At 35.0% G+C, this 19,976-nt stretch overlaps 1 protein-coding gene across 10 annotated transcripts in view; it reads left to right on the top strand.

Moving 5' to 3' along the window:
- The window catches only part of LOC137035587 (bromodomain adjacent to zinc finger domain protein 2B), a 120,710-nt gene that overhangs the window by 7,827 nt on the left and 92,907 nt on the right, over positions 1-19,976 (top strand). For 9 of the 10 annotated variants that reach the window (XM_067409020.1, XM_067409021.1, XM_067409025.1 and 6 more), the window contains exon 2: positions 13,059-13,118. The gene's annotated coding sequence lies outside the window, so the exon portion shown is untranslated. Of the gene's footprint in view, positions 1-6,529; positions 6,549-8,464; positions 8,598-13,058; positions 13,119-19,976 lie in introns of those variants that run through there. The other variant, XM_067409019.1, reaches the window with a different exon arrangement.

The following is a 19,976-nucleotide window of genomic DNA, read 5'->3' as shown; positions in this document are numbered from 1 at the left end:
AACTGTTGCTCCTCCTAATCTCCTCCATATCGCTTTAAAATACAGCATTCTGTGCATTCTGTTCATTTTATGGTCTGCGCTACCATTGATTCTCAATACTGTGTGTGGTTACCTGATGATCCACAACTGTTTTTGTGTTTTGTGATGGTTGTTCATGAGTCTCTTGTTTGTCCTGAGCAGTTAAACTGAGCTCTGTTCTTCAGAAAAATCCTCCAGCTCCTGCAGATTCATCAGTTTTCAAGCATTTTTGCATATTTGAACCCTTTCCAGCTGTGACTGTGTGATTTTGAGATCTGTGTTTTCACACTGAGGACAACTGAGGGACTCAAACTCAACTATTAAAAAAGGTTCAAACATTCACTGATGCTCCAGAAGGAAACACGATGCATTAAGAGCCGAGGGGTGAAAACTTTTGAACAGGATGTCACAATTTTTCTTATTTTGTTTAAATATCATTTAGTACTGCCCTTCGGAAGCAACAGAAGAGACTTGCATGTTTCCCGGCAGAAAAATTAAGTACAATTTACCTTGATATTTGAATTCAAAAGTTTTCACCCCTCGACTCTTAATGCATCGTGTTTCCTTCTGGAGCATCAGTGAATGTTTGAACCTTTTTTAATAGTTGAGTTTGAGTCTCTCAGTTGTCCTCAGTTTTTTTTTGTTTTTGTTTTTTTTGTCAGATCCAACATCTGGGCCTTTTATTCTGGCAAGAACTGTCCACTTGTGCACTACAAGACCATCTGACTGACAGGTCAAGTGACCAAACACATTTGTTATGTGTTCACATTCCTACTAAGCACCTCAAATTAAATTCTTTTTAGATTAAAAGCCACTAAAAATGACTAAATAAACAAACAAAAACAAAATAAGAACAAAATAAGAAAAAAACAAAATAAGAAAAAATACCATTGTAATTCACTGCAAAATAAAAAATTGAGTATTTAAGAAAAATATAATAATATATTATTTTGGTTAATAATATAATATTATTAATAATAATAAATAAAAAAAATATAAAAATTACTAAATAAAAACAAAATTGTAATTCACTGTAAAATATAGTATTTAACAAAATATAATAATTAATAATAAAAAAGGTAATTTTATTTTACATTACAACTGTTAAATTTTAATGCTAACATTTATGACTGTCTTAATTTCATCATTTTCAAATGTTAACTTTTATTTTGACAGAATACACTACACTGCAAAAATGCTTTTCTTATGTTTTTTTTTTTGTCATGTTTCCAGAAGCATTTTCAAGACAGGTAAAAATAATTGTCTTGTTTTCAGAAAAAATAAGTCAAAATTAAGTGAGTTGTTCCCATAGACTGTAAAAAAAGATGGACGACATGACGCCGCTTCCTTCCATTGTATTGAACTGAAGCCAAAATGGGCTGATGAATGGGCGCTGACACGTTACGCAATACGTCAAAAAAAAAAAAAAAAGTTTGGAGCCTGGGCATGCGCAGAAGGAACCGTCAGTGGAGCCGGAGGCGGAGTCGCGATATCAAATTTCCGCCCAGACGACTGCGTCGTCATTCACGTATTTTAAATGGACTATAAAAATTAAACACAATTTAAAAGTCTACCTATAAAATAATAGGCTATTCTGTTTCTAGAGCAATAATATTTTTGAAACAGCAAATTCAGTGGATAAAATCAATATAATATGCCACTAGAAACAACTCTAAATCGTCAGAAACGGTCCTGCCATTTTAAATCAAGTTCAACTAATGTTACAGGAGATCGATTGCTGTAATTAGAGTAAGCTATCATTAGTTTTGTCCTGCTAATTATTATTTTATACCCATAAAAATAACAAGTAACTGCCAGATAACGATCACCTGCTTTTTCCCGACATGGTTAACATTAGGTGTGTTATCTTAACTAATAACATTTATTAATTAGCTTATAACGCCCACATTTGATGTTACAGAAAAAAAGTTCAGTGATCCGTCAGATCCTGTAGGTCGGTTAGTACAGTTTACTGCTGAACAACTCAGTTTGTTGGTGTTAAAAAACAAAGAAATCGAAAAATTATCAGTTAGTTAATACATCTTCAATCTCCCCTCGAAGCTCCGACAGTCCTCAGACAAGCTGTCAATCAACTTGAATCATGACGACACGCCCCGTTTTTATAGCATCAAATTGCTAGCTAAAATCTAAATCATCACAAAAACGAACAATTGAATATATATCAGTGTGATAACAGCTACCTTAAATGACCAAAACCATCTTTCAGAAAGTTTTATTTGAAGCAGAATTTATTTTTAAGTTTTCACTGAAGTCTCATTCGACTGCATTGAGAGGGCGGGGTTTATGACCTGTACTGCATCCAGCCTCCAGGGGGCGATCAAAGAGCCCGCGGCTTCACTTTTCAGAACGTATGAGACACACCCGGTTGTTCCTTTAAAACAAGCAAAATAATATTTTGAAATAAAATTATTTTGTTTACACCATTGGCAGATTATTTTGCTTGTTTTGTAAAAACTCGCTTAATTTTGACTTATTTTTTTCTGAAAACAAGACAATAATTTTTGCTTGACTAGAAAATGCTTCTTGATTTAAGAATTTTTAGATATTTGGACTAGAAACTAAGTAAAAAAGCATTTTTGCAGTGTAGAAGCTTCTCTTTTGTTGATAAGTGCTTCTTATTAAGTAAAAGAAGATGGTTGCTGCATGTTTCCTTCCCAAATGTATGTTAAAGCGACTCAAACATTTACAGCGAACCCAAGCTGAAAACACAGGCGGTGATGAGCTGGTTACGTGTAAGAACGCTTCACTCTGAAACATGCAGCACATATATTTATTTAATTAAATTGCAGCCTACTAAGCTATATTGCATTTCGGTTATACTTTGATTAATCATGCAGCCCTCTCAGATGTTATGCTGTTAGTCACAGCTCTAGCTATGTGATACTACTTTGAGTGTAACACCCTGTGATACGCTGGGCTGGAGACATTACAAAATGGTCAATGACTGTCTCGTTCTCTCACACTTATTTTTTTCCCTCTCTTTTTTCTGTCTGTCATCTTCGATGTCACATGTCCTTTGCTCAGGGAGGGACTGAGGCTTCCTGTGGTGTTAAGAGCTCATGTTAAAATGCCAGTGCTTTTACCTCTTGTTTGCATGTTTGTCATAGGGTGTCATATGCAATAATGCCTGCTGAGTAAAAGAAATGGTGAATTTAACCTCAATTTGGGAGGCATTTCACTTATATTTAATATAATAGAAATGTATATTATAAACAGCAACAAATATACCTATATGTATTTTTACTAATGCATTTTAATGTGTAAAAAATGCACATTATAATTACAAATGACTTAGTTATGGATTGAACTGATTCACAGAAATGAACTCTAAAACAATTTTCTTCTTTTGACATTTAAATCAGAGATGCTATTAAAACATTGCATTTTCATACTCGAATCACAAAAAGTGAAACTAGTCTATGACAGTCTTTAGGAAACTTAATGAGCACATTAAAAGCACTTAATCTGATTTGTCATTATTTGTAATGTTATAATGCAACCGATATTTCCCAGCACTGAAGAGCAAACTATAGATCCTGTCAGATATTTAGTGTCAGAAATTTGGAGAAGTTAATGTTACTGTGAGAGTTTATTGTTTATATATAAACACTGAGAAACGAGAGACAAATGTCTGATTTGTTTCTGTATATTAAACAAGATGTAATATAAGTCTCTGGTGTCCCCAGAATGTGTGTGTGAAGTTTCAGCTCAAAATACCCCACAGATCATTTATTATAGCTTGTCAAATTTGCCCCTATTTGGGCGCGAGCCCAACACAACACGCCATTTTTGTGTGTGTCCCTTTAAATGCAAATGAGCTGCTGCTCCCGCCCCCTTTCCAGAAGAGAGCGGAGCTTTAACAGCTCAACAACAACAAAGCTGGAGAATTTATGTAAATTTTAGGGTTACTGATGTTTGGCTGCAATTATATTCACGTTTCCTTCTATAATACACATTTTTAACAGATTATTAGATAAGGTTGACATCTTATGACCAATAACGTTAGAGGATCCAGCAGTAGAAATGGTAACCAACAGAACAGAGATAAGATCGTTGCATGTGTGAACGTCCCATTATTGAGACTGATGTGAAGGTGACCTGTATGTGAAATGTGCTGCTCTTTGCTTTTTTTTTACTCGCAGAAAGCGTGCGGCCCTGTTAATAACCCCTTGCTCACCGCTGCTCTATTCTACTCAGTAATTACTGATGTTACACCACAGATCTCTGAGAGCCGTTCACCTCATCCACACACAAACACAGCATCCATGTCATTTATAACTCGGTAATTCTTGACACAATCATATTTTCTGTCTAAGTGTGGTGCCTGTTATAGATTGTGCTGAAAATCAGTTGAAAAATTATCCTGTTTGTTCATTGAAGTTAATGGTGCATTGATCAATAGATATGACAGTACATATTATTTTGTTATCTGAATGGTGTTTGGCAGGCAAGAAAAATGTTTCTTGTAAGAAAATGGATGGAGGCAGCAGTCAGGTGAAACCTCTGAAAATGCTCAAGAAAATTCATCCAAAATAATGTTTTTGCACATCTGTAGCCTGTTTTCTCTCAAGAATCAGCGAACTGATTAATAGTGTTAATCCAGATGGAAGTATGGATGACGCACCACACTCATAACCACTAGCCTCTTCAGTTCATTTGCCAGAAATGTCCGATTTGTTGCCAGATTATGGAATGTATGGAATGTATGAAGGCTGGATATCCTCTCAAAATGATCAGTCTAGTGAGGTTTGGTGGAAAAATGATGGTGCAAAGCTCCTTTTCTGGGTTTGATTTGATGCAAAAGTGGCTGAAAGTGGTGAATAACAGTGGGTAAATCGTTTACTTAAGGCACCCACACACTACAAGATAATTGGGTTGATTTTGAGCCCAATTCTGCCGTTCTGACAGTCCTAGGTAAAGTCCTGATGAAACATGTAACACATTGTTGTTATTGTTGTTCTGCTGTCTATTCATTTCAATTATATTTAGTCATTCCACCGAAAAGGCTGGCTCTGAACCACACGATCACTTCTGATTGGTTAGAAGTGCGCATTTGGTGGCGGGAGAGCGGGGTATTAGCCTTGTTAAAAAACATGAGCACATATTAAGCTAGCATGTCAGCTATGGGCGAGCTGCTTTTGGAGGAAGGTCTGAATGTGTCACTCATCGACAAGTCCGTTAAAAACAAATGGAGATGGGCTTGAAGAAACGGAGGAGGATGGCCATTTGCTCTGATCCTGGTGTAAAAAATGAAACTGCCAGGTGTGTGTATGTGTAGTATGCCATAAAAAACTTCAGTACGGCAGTAACGCCAACAATCAGAAGACGCACACAAAGCTGCCTTTCTTTCCCTTAAGCATACCTCCTCCCTGCTTGGTGCATCATCTACCACATTCGAGGTACGGTCGTCTATGGCTGACCGTGTGTGTGACCACAAAGTGCGTATATGCGTGTTCTTAGCTGAACAAGACCTGACGCTCTCTCTGTCACAGCCACTAGTGGAGCTAATCAAGTCGGTTGCTAATGATCGGAGCACGCTTTCCTAATGCACAAAGTATTCAAAGTATAATGCTCAGGTTAAAACTGAATTTATTATTATAATGTCCAGGGTATAATGCTAGGTTAAAAACAGAAATGATATTATCTTCTATATTAGGGCTGGGTATTGACACAATTTTCACGATTTGATTCAATTTTTATTCACATGCTTGCGATTCGATTCAAATTTCGATTCTACGGAAGAGGATTAGGAATAAGCAATAATAACAAAATAAAACCATCTTGAGATTAAAGTTGTTAAATTACAGGAAAAAACTTTGAAATAAAATGTTGAGAATAAAGTCATTAAATTATGAGAACAAATTTGTTAAATTATGAGAAAAATGTCGCTAAATTTCGTAATTAACAACTTTTTTTCTCGTAATTTAATGACTTTATTCTCAACATTTTATCTCGTTTTTTTCTCGAAATTTAACAACTTTAATCTCAAGATGGTTTTATTTTTTTATTATTACTTGGCCCTAATCTTCTTCCGTACGATTCAATTCAGTTCGATATTGATTATTTTGGATGTAGTAATTCTTAAGGAAAAAAATCTCTCATCTAATGCTGTAAACTACACATGAGAGTCAGTTGGTACTACTATAATAATATTGAAGGTTAAATTAACTTATTTATATTCAAACACTTAAATTACACAGTGATGTTTTTATTATAAATAAAGTTTAGAATTACATAATCATATTTCTACTCCAATTTGTGTTTTGAAATATAAGCATTTAAATTGCGGCTGTCATAACTGATTTATTCAAACATGCATTAAATATTGAAGAACATTAAAAATTGCTGCTCTCTAGAGTTCATTTTTCTAGCTGACTGAGTTTATGGTCACTGAATATGTTTTTCTGAGGTAAATGTGACGTTACGTGACATTGTTTACAAGCTGTTTTATTGACGTCTTTCCAAGGTTGACTGATTGAGCGATTACACGAGACATGATACTGATTTCAGTAAGTTGTACTGTATATTTTAACATACCTTCAGATGTTCATGCATGTTTATTTCACGCTGTAACTGGTATTAAAGCGGAGGAGAGGATGATCACATGCTTCTCTTTAACTGAGTTGCTAAAGCGATCTGTCACGCCACATTAAACAGCGCCAAAACGGTATTTATTGGTAATCTCATAATAAAATGGACGTCATTTGAAATCTGAGACTTTGCTTCATATCAAAAGTAACAAAGCACAAAGATTATTGTGATTTAGTGGATTTGAAGCGCTACATATTCTGTTCATTCATCAACACTAGACTAATCGATTCTTGGGATTTAAGAATCGATATCAGTTTGTAAAAATGAGAATCGATTAAAATTGAGAAATCAATATTTTATTTTATTTTACCTAGCCCTATTGTATATAGTTAGTGATATTAGCTCACTTTGTGGCAAAATCATTCTATATTGGCTTTTATTATTTGAGCAATAAAAACTTGTTGAATAGTTATGCAAATGGTTAATTATTTGTATGTCTACATCACAAAGAGTCAAGTCTTGTAAAAGCATTAGTTTTCATTAAATTGTGTAAATAATAGAAATGCAGTTCAAAACTGCCTTTCTTTAAATGCAAATGTTCTTTGAGTATTTCATTTGTGTAGGTAAAGCATGTACTCATTATACTCCTAATTACAAGATGGAAAAAACAACTGCTGTTAAAATGGGTGTGTGGCTGTGGAATGGGGTTTGGCTGAGGAAATATTTTTCAGGTGGGTGTTTGTGTGTCAATTCGCCGGTGTATCAATACTGCAGAAAAGGAGTATTGGAACCGTTTCAGATATTTCAGTACAGACTGGTCTCATTGTTAATGCATAGGTATAAATATGTAACTTTCAAAGACACAAAACGTACATTTTTGTACGTTTGGATGCTGAAATGTACAATATGGACGCATTTTAGTTGAAATATAACATTAAAATTATATTTTGAGCAGCTAATCCTACACCTCCCCCTAAACCTACCCATAACCATTTCTTAAAACTGGTGTAAATAAGAATAACAGACAAACAAGAATTTATTTATTGCAAAAATGTCAAAAGTGTACCAAAAGTACTTCAAATGATGATGAGTTGCAGTCCTCTCTGGTGGGAATTGTTTTTTTAAATGATAACAAAATAATCTGATACTGTGTGTCAAATGATCTCTTCATTAATTATTGGGGTGTTAATGTAAAAAATAATAATAAACCTCCCATTTTTTGCTATGTTATGTATTACTGTGTTAATTTTATTACTAACTTTTCAAACTGTTCACTCAGTGACTTTTTACTTGTAAATTTACAGATTTTTAAATACAAAATAGTTCTAAGCTTTTGTTTTATTATCTGTCCTGACAGTGTTAATACTTGAATTCATGAATCAATAGGATATGTTAATATTCCAAACTGTTTCTTTGCATTTATTGTGGATTTAACTGGGCTTGCAGTTCACATGGTATTTTGTACTGACAGTATTCGTCCACCAAAGACCATTTTTGACCCAGGAAAAACCCTGCTTTAGTAATTCATCCATTTCTTCAATTCTAGAAGCGCTACTCAAACGTCACTGTTTCAGTTGATTGATTTCAGTCCTCCAAAAAAATTTTGGCTGAAACTGAAAATAATTTTCAGTTGGCAAAATTTCGGTGCGTCACTACTTTACCTTTATTTATCTGTATTTAGCCAGTACTCCTCACATTCAAATCAAGATTTAAAAGCTAAGTGTGAAACACAGCAAGCTCAAACGTGACACTTAATCTGGTAGTGTCACTGTCACTCTTAAAATGAGTAGCTAACATAATATTTGATCTTCTCAGTCAAGATTTTTTTCTTTGAAGTGACACTGCCTTCCTCCTCTGTGAAAATGCAGCTGGATTAACCATTCTTGAATTTCAGGTCAGCTGAGATGACTCAAAACGTGAAGTCTTGAAATTAAAAGGTCAAAAAAAGATTATCTGTCCGGATTGTTCCCGTCTCACCAGGAAGTGGTGTATCCTCAAAAAATCCGTCACGTCTGTTGGAGTTAAAGGTGGGTGGGGTGTGGATGAACAGGAAAGTCTCTTTTTTTTTTTTTTCAACCTAGCTATTCTTTACTACCATTATTATGAGCCCTGTCTCATGAGAAGACAATGTGTCTGTCTCTTTCTCTTTAAACAATGGCAGTGAGACCGATCTGTAACTCAAGCCGTCTCTTTAGCGCTGCGCTTCAAAGACTTTGTGGAAAGAGCTTTTCCTTGCAGTGACCTCCAGCACTGGATAAAACATGGAGTTCATAAAAGAAATCAAGTCCTTCCGTCACACATTCCTTCAGTTAGGAAAACCAGGAAGGACTTTGTAATGCGGAGTGTCTTAACAGGAGACAAGCTCTCTTCGCATTTCAGATTTGCATGCATTATCTTGTGGGAAAATATATTAATGACTCATCATGCATGCAGCACCATATCCAATGAAATGCTCTGTAAGATGAGAATATCCTTCTCCCTTATACCACCTGCCTCTGACTAACTGGTTGTGTTTCTCAGAATCATATAACGAAAACCATTCATAGTTTTGTTTCTGCAGGCCTGTTTGTTGTGTTGTTTCAGTCAAGTATGACTGACAAAGATAGATATGAGTGTGCAAGTGTTGGGGGATGTAACTGAAAATATATCTCAATATTTTAAAAAGCTGAAAAATATCTAAAAAGCTGTATCTCTCTTTCAGAGCTGGGTTAGTCCGTGTCAAAACAACCAAATTTTGGAAACTTCACCAGCTCAGATTTTTTTTTTTGTTAACATTTTTTCTTATCAACATAACTCATGATAAAAGCCAAAATATTTAATGTCACAGATGTATATTTACTGAGTAATCCACTATTTTGTCGAGGATAGTCAAAATTACAATTTTCAACTAGGGCTGTTTAATCGCATACAAAATAAAAGTTTGATTTAGCATAATATATGTGTGAGTAATGTGTGTAAATAATATGTATATATAAATACAAACAAATTAATGTATATATTCAAGAGAAATATGTTATGTACAAAAAAGTATTTATATATAATATAAATTATATAAAAATATTAATAAATGCATATACTTGTAAATATTTCTCAAATATATATATGGATGTGTTTGTATTTATATACACTCTAAAAAATGCTGGGTTAAAAACAACCCAAGTTGGGTTGAAAATGGACAAACCCAGCAATTGGGTTGTTTTAACCCAGCGGTTGGGTTAAATGTTTGCCCAACCAACTATTGTTTAAAAATTACTGTATTGCTTAATTAGAATTAACCCAAAGTATGTTGGAAATGAACATTTATTAATGTTCAACGAATAATTATTAAACAATAAACATTTATTAAATTGCTTATTAATACATTTATATTAATAAACTATTACATTTATATTAATAAAATATTAAAGCTTATTAATAAACATTCACCTTTTGTCTATTATTGTTGTCTCTAATTGCATCTGGTTTTTAATTTCCCAACTATTTTGGGTTCATTTTAAACTAGCCATATAGCAATTTTTAAATAATAGTTGGTTTAAATAAAACTACCCAGCACGTTGGGCAAACATTTAACCCAACCGCTGGGTTAAAACAACCCAATCGCTGGGTTTGTTCATTTTCAACCCAACTTCGGTTGTTTTTAACTCAGCATTTTTTAGAGTGTATAAATAATAATTACACACAATACACCCACATATATTAGGCAAACTCAAACTTTTATTTTGTATGTGATTAATCATGATTAATCGTTTGACAGCCCTATTTTCAACTGAGATTTGGAGCCAAATTAGAGGGGTGTAAAAATGACTTTAGAAAGATGGGAAGCATCGTTATTTTATTTTTACACAGAGATTGGTAGGTCTGTTAGTAAAATCTGCTGACTTTATCAATCTTTGTTTCATTATATGCCACCGGTGACAGTTCAAAAATGGCAAAAAAGCACTGCTCGTGTGTTTTTGCCTCAAGTTTGCATGCCTGTAACTCAAAAAGTATTGAACATATCTAAATATCCTTTTAGATTCTGGTTCTTAACAAACTTTCCCTTTAGTATCTTCATTTTAATGGCCCTCAATGGTTAATTTCCAGAGATATGGAGATCTTAATGCAGCTCTGGTTGAGATTACCTGGGTAGCGTTTCCCAAAAACATTGTAAGCCTAAGCTTAAGCTTACGATGCTTTTGGGAAACTCTGCCCTGTAATGAACCAGATGTTTTTTTAACATTGATAATAATAAGAAATGATTCTTGAGCAGCAAATCAGCATATTAGAATGTAATTCATGAGGGTTTTTAGCCTTCACATTGATTAATATTACTCAAAGTGAGTTTCCCAGGCAGCAGAAATTGTTTTTCCCTTCAGATGTTTTGTTCATCTGGTGGTAATTTCCATAAATGTCAGTGTTGAGAGAGACCATACGGAATGATGTGACTTTTGTGTAAAGCTCATCTCAGTCAATCCGTCTCTCTCCAATTTCATTATCTCTGTCTGTCTGTCTCTCTGAGTGTCTTAAGTCAGCTTGTTTTATATGATCTGTAATTTGAGAGTGTCAGTGCCTGCAGCTAAATGAAAGTAAATTCAGCCCTGTGATGTTAAAGAATAAGGTTCTATTTAGGACAGAAACATAATTGATGCAAACACAAATCTTTGGCCAGCATCTGGTGTGTGCATAATTATTAGGCATTTTGTGATTCATACTCAAATATTTAATGGATGTAAATAGCCCTTCTTTTCAGTAACATTCATGATCCTCAAATTCATAAACTGTCAGTTTTTCTTTTTTGTTAAAATGTATATGGTTTCCTCTCATTGTAAATGATATATCTGAGAACTATGGAAGCTTATGGAACATAAAGAATTGCACGATATAAAGTGAGAATTGTGAGTTGTAAAGTGAGAATTGTGAGTTGTAAAGTGAGAATTGTGAGTTGTAAAGTGAGAATTGTGAGTTGTAAAGGCAGAATTGCGAGTTGTAAAGGCAGAATTGCGAGTTGTAAAGGCAGAATTGCGAGTTGTAAAGGCAGAATTGCGAGTTGTAAAGGCAGAATTGCGAGTTGTAAAGGCAGAATTGCGAGTTGTAAAGGCAGAATTGCGAGTTGTAAAGGCAGAATTGCGAGTTGTAAAGGCAGAATTGCGAGTTGTAAAGGCAGAATTGCGAGTTGTAAAGGCAGAATTGCGAGTTGTAAAGGCAGAATTGCGAGTTGTAAAGGCAGAATTGCGAGTTGTAAAGGCAGAATTGCGAGTTGTAAAGGCAGAATTGCGAGTTGTAAAGGCAGAATTGCGAGTTGTAAAGGCAGAATTGCGAGTTGTAAAGGCAGAATTGCGAGTTGTAAAGGCAGAATTGCGAGTTGTAAAGGCAGAATTGCGAGTTGTAAAGGCAGAATTGCGAGTTGTAAAGGCAGAATTGCGAGTTGTAAAGGCAGAATTGCGAGTTGTAAAGGCAGAATTGCGAGTTGTAAAGGCAGAATTGCGAGTTGTAAAGGCAGAATTGCGAGTTATAAACTTGCAATTCCAAGAAAAAAAATATATATATTTTAATATAAACTTTATATCACACAATTCTGAAATTACAACTCGCAATTACCTTTGTAATTTATTTATTTAGTGTCAGAAACAAGCGTCCATAGAGAACAGCCCACATGTTTTCAGGTGGGTTTAAGTTAGATGAGGAAGGGGTTTCTGGTTGGCTAAACATGCTTGTAAATGTGTGATTTATTGTCCGGCATAAAGATTATGATCTTCCTGAATATTTCTGAGAGCTTCACACCTTGAACTTCTGTAGACTCCCGGTTGCTGTTCTGGATGATTGTGACACTGGAAGCTCAAGGGTCTTTGGTGACTTTTTGGTTAATTCATCGCAGGTCTTTTGCAGTTAATTTGCACATTTTTGACTCTTATTATCAGGAATTGTATCATCTTATGACCACGTTTTTTTATTTTTTATTTCTCGAGTGGGATTTTTGGGTTAAACTATGTCTTTTAAGGAATTCACTGCAGAAGGCTTATTTCAGAAACTTGTGATTTACTCTTTGAAGGTTTGAGATGTAAATGAAGTGTGCGTGTTTGAGTGAGAAAGATTAATTGCAGATATTAAAATAGACGTAGCTTCATTTCCTTTAATACTTCCAAGAAACACACCCATATGGTAATATTTAGTAATAAGATGATAACTGATCCGAGGATAAAGAAGTAATACAAACAGCGGTTTCTATTAATTCAGTCTAATTTGTAATGAATGCACTGCAAAAAATATCATATTTGCCAGTAAAAATATTTAAATATCATAAATAACAAGAAAACTAGATCAATTTAGATAAGGTTGATGCTCAAACAAGCAGATCAATGTTTTGATAGCATCACTGTATTTACACTTTAACCTACCAATGAATTCCTTGTATGTTTTTCAACATTGAAACAATTACATGCTTCACCTTTTAAATGAGGAGTCATTATTTTTAATAGGTATAGTAATTGTTCATTTTTTGTTTGTTCCAGGTTCTGGAGTGATGATGTCACAGTGATGTCACTGAGTTGAAGTAGAGGCCGTCATTAACAGTAAGTGAAACCTCACACGATGTTTACGGCCTGTTCACACCAAGAATATCTGAACATGCAATATTTCAAAAGAAAGGACAGACCCTCTGCTTTAAACAACAAAACAATTTATTCTAGCTTCAAGCATTCTTTTTATCAACACTTGAATGTGGGTAAGTTTCATAAAAAAAGCAACAAAAAGCTGAGAAAATCGTGTTTTTGTCAAAGACTACGCCCGGTTAAGATTCAGAATGATGATTAAAACATAGATGGAGTAGATTGAGTCCATCGACACCTCCAAAGCTTCACAGTCCTGTAGCTCATCCCGAGTCCACATTTCATTCGGTAATATCAGGCACTTCACTTTATGCTGTTTACTGTTGATGATCGCATTATTTTACATATCCATCTGCTTACATATGCTATCGCTTGTTCCTGCTTCTTTTTCGCACGTGTTTTGATCTGGATATTCTGTACTCTTTCAGAAGAAAATGCGTAAAGCCAGAAAATTCTGTCAATGGTGGGGAAAGAGTCAATTTAATAATAGGATTAGAGATGCACTGATCAACCAGCCAGGGATCGCAAGCGCTCGATTTTCCACATGATTAGTCTCACGTTCTACTGATTCCGAGTTCATAATTGCACATAATTCCCGCAGGTTTCGCGCTCACACCAAAAGTGTGCACTCCACTGATCTATATAAGTGCCGCATACATAAGCTGTGAGTCGCAAGTATCATAATGAGTGGCTTACTGCGCTTAAACGGTCAAATACACACAAAATGATGCCAAAATGTCCATCTTGACAAGTATTCAGGTAAACACAGTCAGTTTTGGAACATTAAATAGTTAACAACAGTTTGGAACGTAAATAGTTTGGAACATCTTAGCAGTATATTGGATCCGTAACCTTCGCTCTTAAAGTGACAGTAGTCTAATATTCCTGTTCATAAAAGAACAAAAGACAAAGAAAATCACTAGCTTTATACAACTCTAATGCTTACAATTAGTATATAAATCTGTATATAATTATTACAATGAAAACTCTCCAGTGTTATTTTACATTTGATTACTTTAAAGGTGCAATCGAACGTTTTTTTTTAGAAGATGTAATATAAGTCTAAGGTGTCCCCTGAATGTGTCTGTGAAGTTTCAGCTCAAAATACCCCATAGATTTTTTTTTAATTAATTTTTTTAACTGCCTATTTTGGGGCATAATTACAAATGCGCCGATTCAGGCTGCGGCCCCTTTAAATCTCGCACTCTCCACCCCCTCCCGAGGTCTGGACTCTATCATTGCATTTACAAAGTTCACACAGCTAATATAACCCTCAAAATGGATCTTTACAAGATGTTCGTCATGCATGCTGCATGCATACATCAGATTATGTGAGTATTTGGATGTTTACATTTGATTCTGAATGAGTTTGAGGCTATGCTCTGTGGCTAACGGCTAATGCTACACTGTTGGAGAGATTTATAAAGAATGAAGCTGTGTTTATGAATTATACAGACTGCAAGTGTTTAATAATGAAAATAGCGACGGCTCTTGTCTCCGTGAATACAGTAAGAAACGATGGTAACTTTAATCACATTTAACAGTACATTAGCAACATGCTAACGAAACATTTAGAAAGACAATTTACAAATATCACTAAAAATATCATGATATCATGGATCATGTCAGTTATTATTGCTCCATCTGCCATTTTTTTGTATTTATTTGTGCTGTTGTTTGAAATTTGTTTCTTTGTTCTTATTTTATTACATTTTGCATTGAAGAAAAGTAGATTTTTGTATATGCTGTCAATTATAGTTATTTCGATTATTATTTTGAAAATTGCAATCGGTGCATCTCTAAATAGGACCCTATGAAATGTTTTGTTTTAGAAATTCTGTGTTATGTGTTCACTTTGTCAAACAAAGTGCTGCATATTTAAATAGCAGTCTTTTTGCACTTTAATATTCACAGGCGACTAGTCCATATCGCCATTTGATTAAATGTGCTTTTGATTTAGGATGCTTTCACACTAGTGCTTTTGGTGCGCACCTGGGTTCGATTGACGTCAGAGTTCGGCTTGTTTTGGATGATTTGAACGCTGTTTTCTGAACTCGGGTGCACAAGTTCACAGTTCACTGCTGATATGAACACAGTCGTAGTACATTGCAGAAGTGAACCACTATTGATGACATATGATTCGATTAAAAACTGTGTTTTCACTCACTTTTCTGACAAGTGTAAAGGCCTTTGCACACTGGAGTCCGAAATTTTCGCATGTGTTTTTTCGTATTCGTAATCCTAAAATTTGTCATGCACAGAGACCTTGCACACTGAGTCCGGTGCGTATGAATGAATGTGTTGCGAAAAAAAATCGCAAAACGATACAAAATGAAGTCTTCAAACAGTGAGCACGATTTAGTTGTCCTCTCACTTCTTAAAAAGAAGACTATATTGGGTCCATTCAATTTCGAGATTGCATAGAGAGAAAGGAGAATTCACCTCATCAAGGAGCTGCGTGATTATCCGAGCGTTTCAAAGTTTACTTCAGGATGTCAGTGGCTCAGTTTGATGCTTTGCTACTGGCACAATCTGTCTTTATATTCTGTCTTTTTGTATTCCTCACGTTGTATGTCATTCAGTGCTGCTGTTTTGTGCTGTAGACGACGTGGATCAACTTGTCAGATGGCATTCGGGATTTTTGCGTTCGCGTACAGTGGCTCTAAATTGTCAAAACGTCTCTCAAAATGCATGCCATGGATGTGAAAAATGCAGAAAATCGAACCTGATCCGAGTATTTTTTTGACGGACGAAAGTTTTGCAGGCAGTGTGTAAACATGATTGACATAACATGAGGTCGAATTTATTTTTTAACGTGCGAAAATTTCGCATGTGAATTTCGGACTCAGTGTGCAAAGGCCTTAACTGATGCACTGCAAGCAGAGATAATTTACATCTCATTTCTGCTTTTTAGATTTGTTTTTAAATCTTTTTAGTGGTCAGCTCTGGAGAGATTGTGTTTGGGTATTTCTCAGTAAATCGCATGGATCTAAACAGTGGCAATTGTGTCAATATGAGAAGGCAGTGTGGATTTAAAGGTGTCATCGAATGTTTTTTACAAGATGTAATATAAGTCAAAGGTGTCTCCTGAATGTGTCTGTGAAGTTTCAGCTCAAAATACCCCATAGATTTTTTTTAAATTAATTTTTTTAACTGTCTATTTTGGGGCATCATTAACTATGCACTGATTTTTTTTCAGCGCGCCACCCCTTTAATTCACATGCTCCCTGCCACACGAGCTCTCGATTATATTACAGCACATTTACAAAGTTCACACAGCTAATATAACCCTCAAATGGATCTTTACAAGATGTTCATCATGCATGCTATATGCATGCTTCGAATTATGTGAGTAAAGTATTTATTTTGATGTTTATATTTGATTCTCTATGAGTTTGAGGCTGTGCTCCGTGGCTAACGGCTAATGCTACACTGTTGGAGAGATTTATAAAGAATGAAGTTGTGTTTATGAATTATACAGACTGCAAGTGTTTAATAATGAAAATAGCGACGGCTCTTGTCTCCGTGAATACAGTAAGAAACGATGGTAACTTTAACCACATTTAACAGTACATTAGCAACATGCTAACGAAACATTTAGAAAGACAATTTACAAATATCACTAAAAATATCATGATATCATGGATCATGTCAGTTATTATTGCTCCATCTGCCATTTTCGCTGTTGTTCTTGCTTGCTTAACTAGTCTGATGATTCAGCTGTGCACAGATCCAGACGTTAATACTGGCTGCCCTTGTGTAATGCCTTGAACATGAGCTAGCATATGCAAATATTGGGGGCGTACACCCCGACTGTTAGGTAACAGTCGGTGTCATGTTGAGATCCACGTGTTTTCCGGAAGTCTTTTAAACAAATGAGATTTACATAAGAAAGAGGAAACAATGGAGTTTGAAACTCACTGTATGTTATTTCCATGTACTGAACTGTTGTTATTCAACTATGCCAAGGTAAATTCAAATTTTGAATCTAGGGCACCTTTAAAGAGAGCAAGTACATCTTGAAGAGAAAAAAAAGTGTGGTTGCGAACCCATTTTGAACTCAAAAATCCAATCAGCTGCTCATTATGGCAAAAGAAATGTCATGTTCATGACTGTGTTGTGTGCGTATGGATTTCTCGTGCGTCTGTCCTTCAGCGGTGTCTTTGCGAGTGACAGATTGCTCTGATGTGATCAGAGGAGACGGCTCATTAGGTCAGGAATGTGTTGAGCTGTAATGACACTCATCACATCGCCAGCGCACACAGACAGACGAAAACGCATCTCTAAGGTCAAAGCCAGCGGGTGGCCGCACACAAACTCGCATGGCTTCAGCTTAGTAGGTCACTGCCTCTCATTGGCTGGTGTCAGACACCGAAGGCAGTGCTGCCCACTTAGTCAGAGACTTAACAGAAAGCACTTCCTGCTGGGATTCGCAAAATAATGTCAGCTAAACCCCTATATTTATTTAAAGTAACCATGAGATTTGAAGTTAATCTTTCAATTAACACATTCACAGTCACATGACATGCAGGTAAACCAATACTAATTGTGTGCGTCCTAAAACGCATACTCTATAGGTAGCACATTTGGTTTGAAACTTGCGTCATGACTGTAGCTCTGCCCCTATAATAAGTTATAATATAATTACCTATAATAATTACTCTATAGTAAGAATGTGTGTAGTGTTGAATGTACTACATCTGTCATGTTGTCACTGTCACTGGCATTCATAAATTCTCTCCTGTGGCCTCATGGGATAGTGAAGTATCCAGTGAATGTGCATTTCAGAATCTCTCCGGAAGCAGTAGATCATCCTGGTACTTTTCGCCTACTTTAATGCTGTGAATTCGGACGTACTACTTGACTCACATACTGTTTTCCCCCTATTATATAGTGTAAAAGTATGCATATTCAGTTTTTATTTTAATTTTACATTTTTATAATTTAATTATTACAAGTCCCCTCTCACAAATCTCTGGGAAACCCTGATATAGTGAACCAAACAAACATAATTGCTGGTTCCCAATTCACCTACTTATACTATGCCCTAAAAGTACTGTTTTTGTGAAGAAAAAGTACATATTTTTCAGTGTGTAGCAGATTAGTATGCAAGCTTTGAGACGTACTACTTCGTCATAATTGCATATTTAACGTCACTTAGTTACATGCAACCAGTCACCAAATGCCATGTCAATCATCTTATCAGTTAAAATCCTCCACATTCAATTTAATTTAATTTTCTACTGCTTCGGAGAGAAATGTAGCTGCACGTTGATTTGCCATTCTTGGGTCTTTCATGGAGAACTCTCCTCGTGTGTTTGCATAATGATGCATTTAAAAGTTAATGACCAAATGTATCTTTACAAAAGTTTGCAATGCTCTTGCAGATTAAATATAATGTGGATAACGTTGAATAAATATATTTTCATTAGGTTAGATACTGATTATTAATCACTCAAACCTCTTTAATCTAAACCTTAACCGTTGGACTCACACATCCACCATATTTGTAGTTTTTTAACACATTTTATTTGTTTGTATTTCTAATGAAATCCTCGTCCAACGCTCAATGGGTTGTGGGCAATATTAGCCGTGTGCACAGATCTGCACTTCGGATTCTAACCGGAAAAGTAGATCATCCTGGTGTCTGTGAAATACTCATTTCAACATATTGAGAGATTTGGGAGAAACGATTTGGGAGAAACTAACTTTGAATTAGGCATGTGACGGTATCAAATTTTCATGTTGCGATTAATTGATGAAGCTTTTATCACGGTATACGGTATTATCACGATATTAAAATAAGTTGCAAAACCATTTTTGTCATAGTTTAACAGGTTTAAGAACTCTTTTTGTAATAAAACAAAAACTTTTCAAACAGATTAAAATGCAAAAGAATTAGGCTATAAAGAACAACAGATAACACTTTACTCTATTTAATGCATTAACTAAGATTGAGCAATAGCTACATTTGTTACAGAAAGAGTTATTTTTTGTTAATGTTAGTTTAGAAACACAACTGATCATTGTTAGTTTTATCTCGGGTCCATTAAATAAGTTATTTTGATTTTAGTAATGTTATTAAATAGTAACTAAGAAATTAACATTAATTAATAATAATTAATACTTTATCACTAAACTGACAATAAAAATACTTATAATGAATTAACATGTTAACTAATTAAGCTGTATGTTTTACTGAACAATAACAAATAATCAGAACATTTCTAATCATTAGGGCATGTTGTAGTTCAGATTAAAATATAAAAATGTTTAGGTTTGAAAATAAATATCCTTTTATGTATTTTTTAAGTATTCAGTATTTGGTGCTGTGATGAACAACACTGAGATTACAAAAAAATGAATGGCTGTTTGAAGCATTTTAAAAACTTCACCAGCGCAGTTGCTTTGTTTATGGGGTTTCCGTGGTAACCGCTGCACGTGCTGTTCCATCAGCGCCCTCTGCTGTCAGAGAGTGAACGCGCACTTTCATTCAGCTCGTCTCCTTCACTCGTTCAGTCATGTGCTTCTCGTGCACGTTGGGATTGTTTACATCTGAGCGCGAGTCCTTTTGACGCAGAATACAGCGGTGTTGTGCATTTTATACGATTGATGGGTAAAGTATTCTTAATTGCCTTTTTTAATTAAAAATTAATAATTGGTAATAAATTATTATTTACGGTATTCCGAAGTGCTGACGATTACAATATCGTGCATATTCATTATCGCGATTTATCGCATTACCGAATATCGGCACAAGTCTACTTTGAATACTAATTAGGATGGATAAATAGTATTCGAATTGGTTGACGAAGCTGCGAA

The sequence above is a fragment of the Chanodichthys erythropterus genome, chromosome 14 (genome assembly GCF_024489055.1).
Source record: "Chanodichthys erythropterus isolate Z2021 chromosome 14, ASM2448905v1, whole genome shotgun sequence".
NCBI lineage: Eukaryota > Metazoa > Chordata > Actinopteri > Cypriniformes > Xenocyprididae > Chanodichthys > Chanodichthys erythropterus.
Note: the sequence above shows the minus strand (reverse complement) of the source record. Positions and strands in the feature narration are given on the sequence as shown.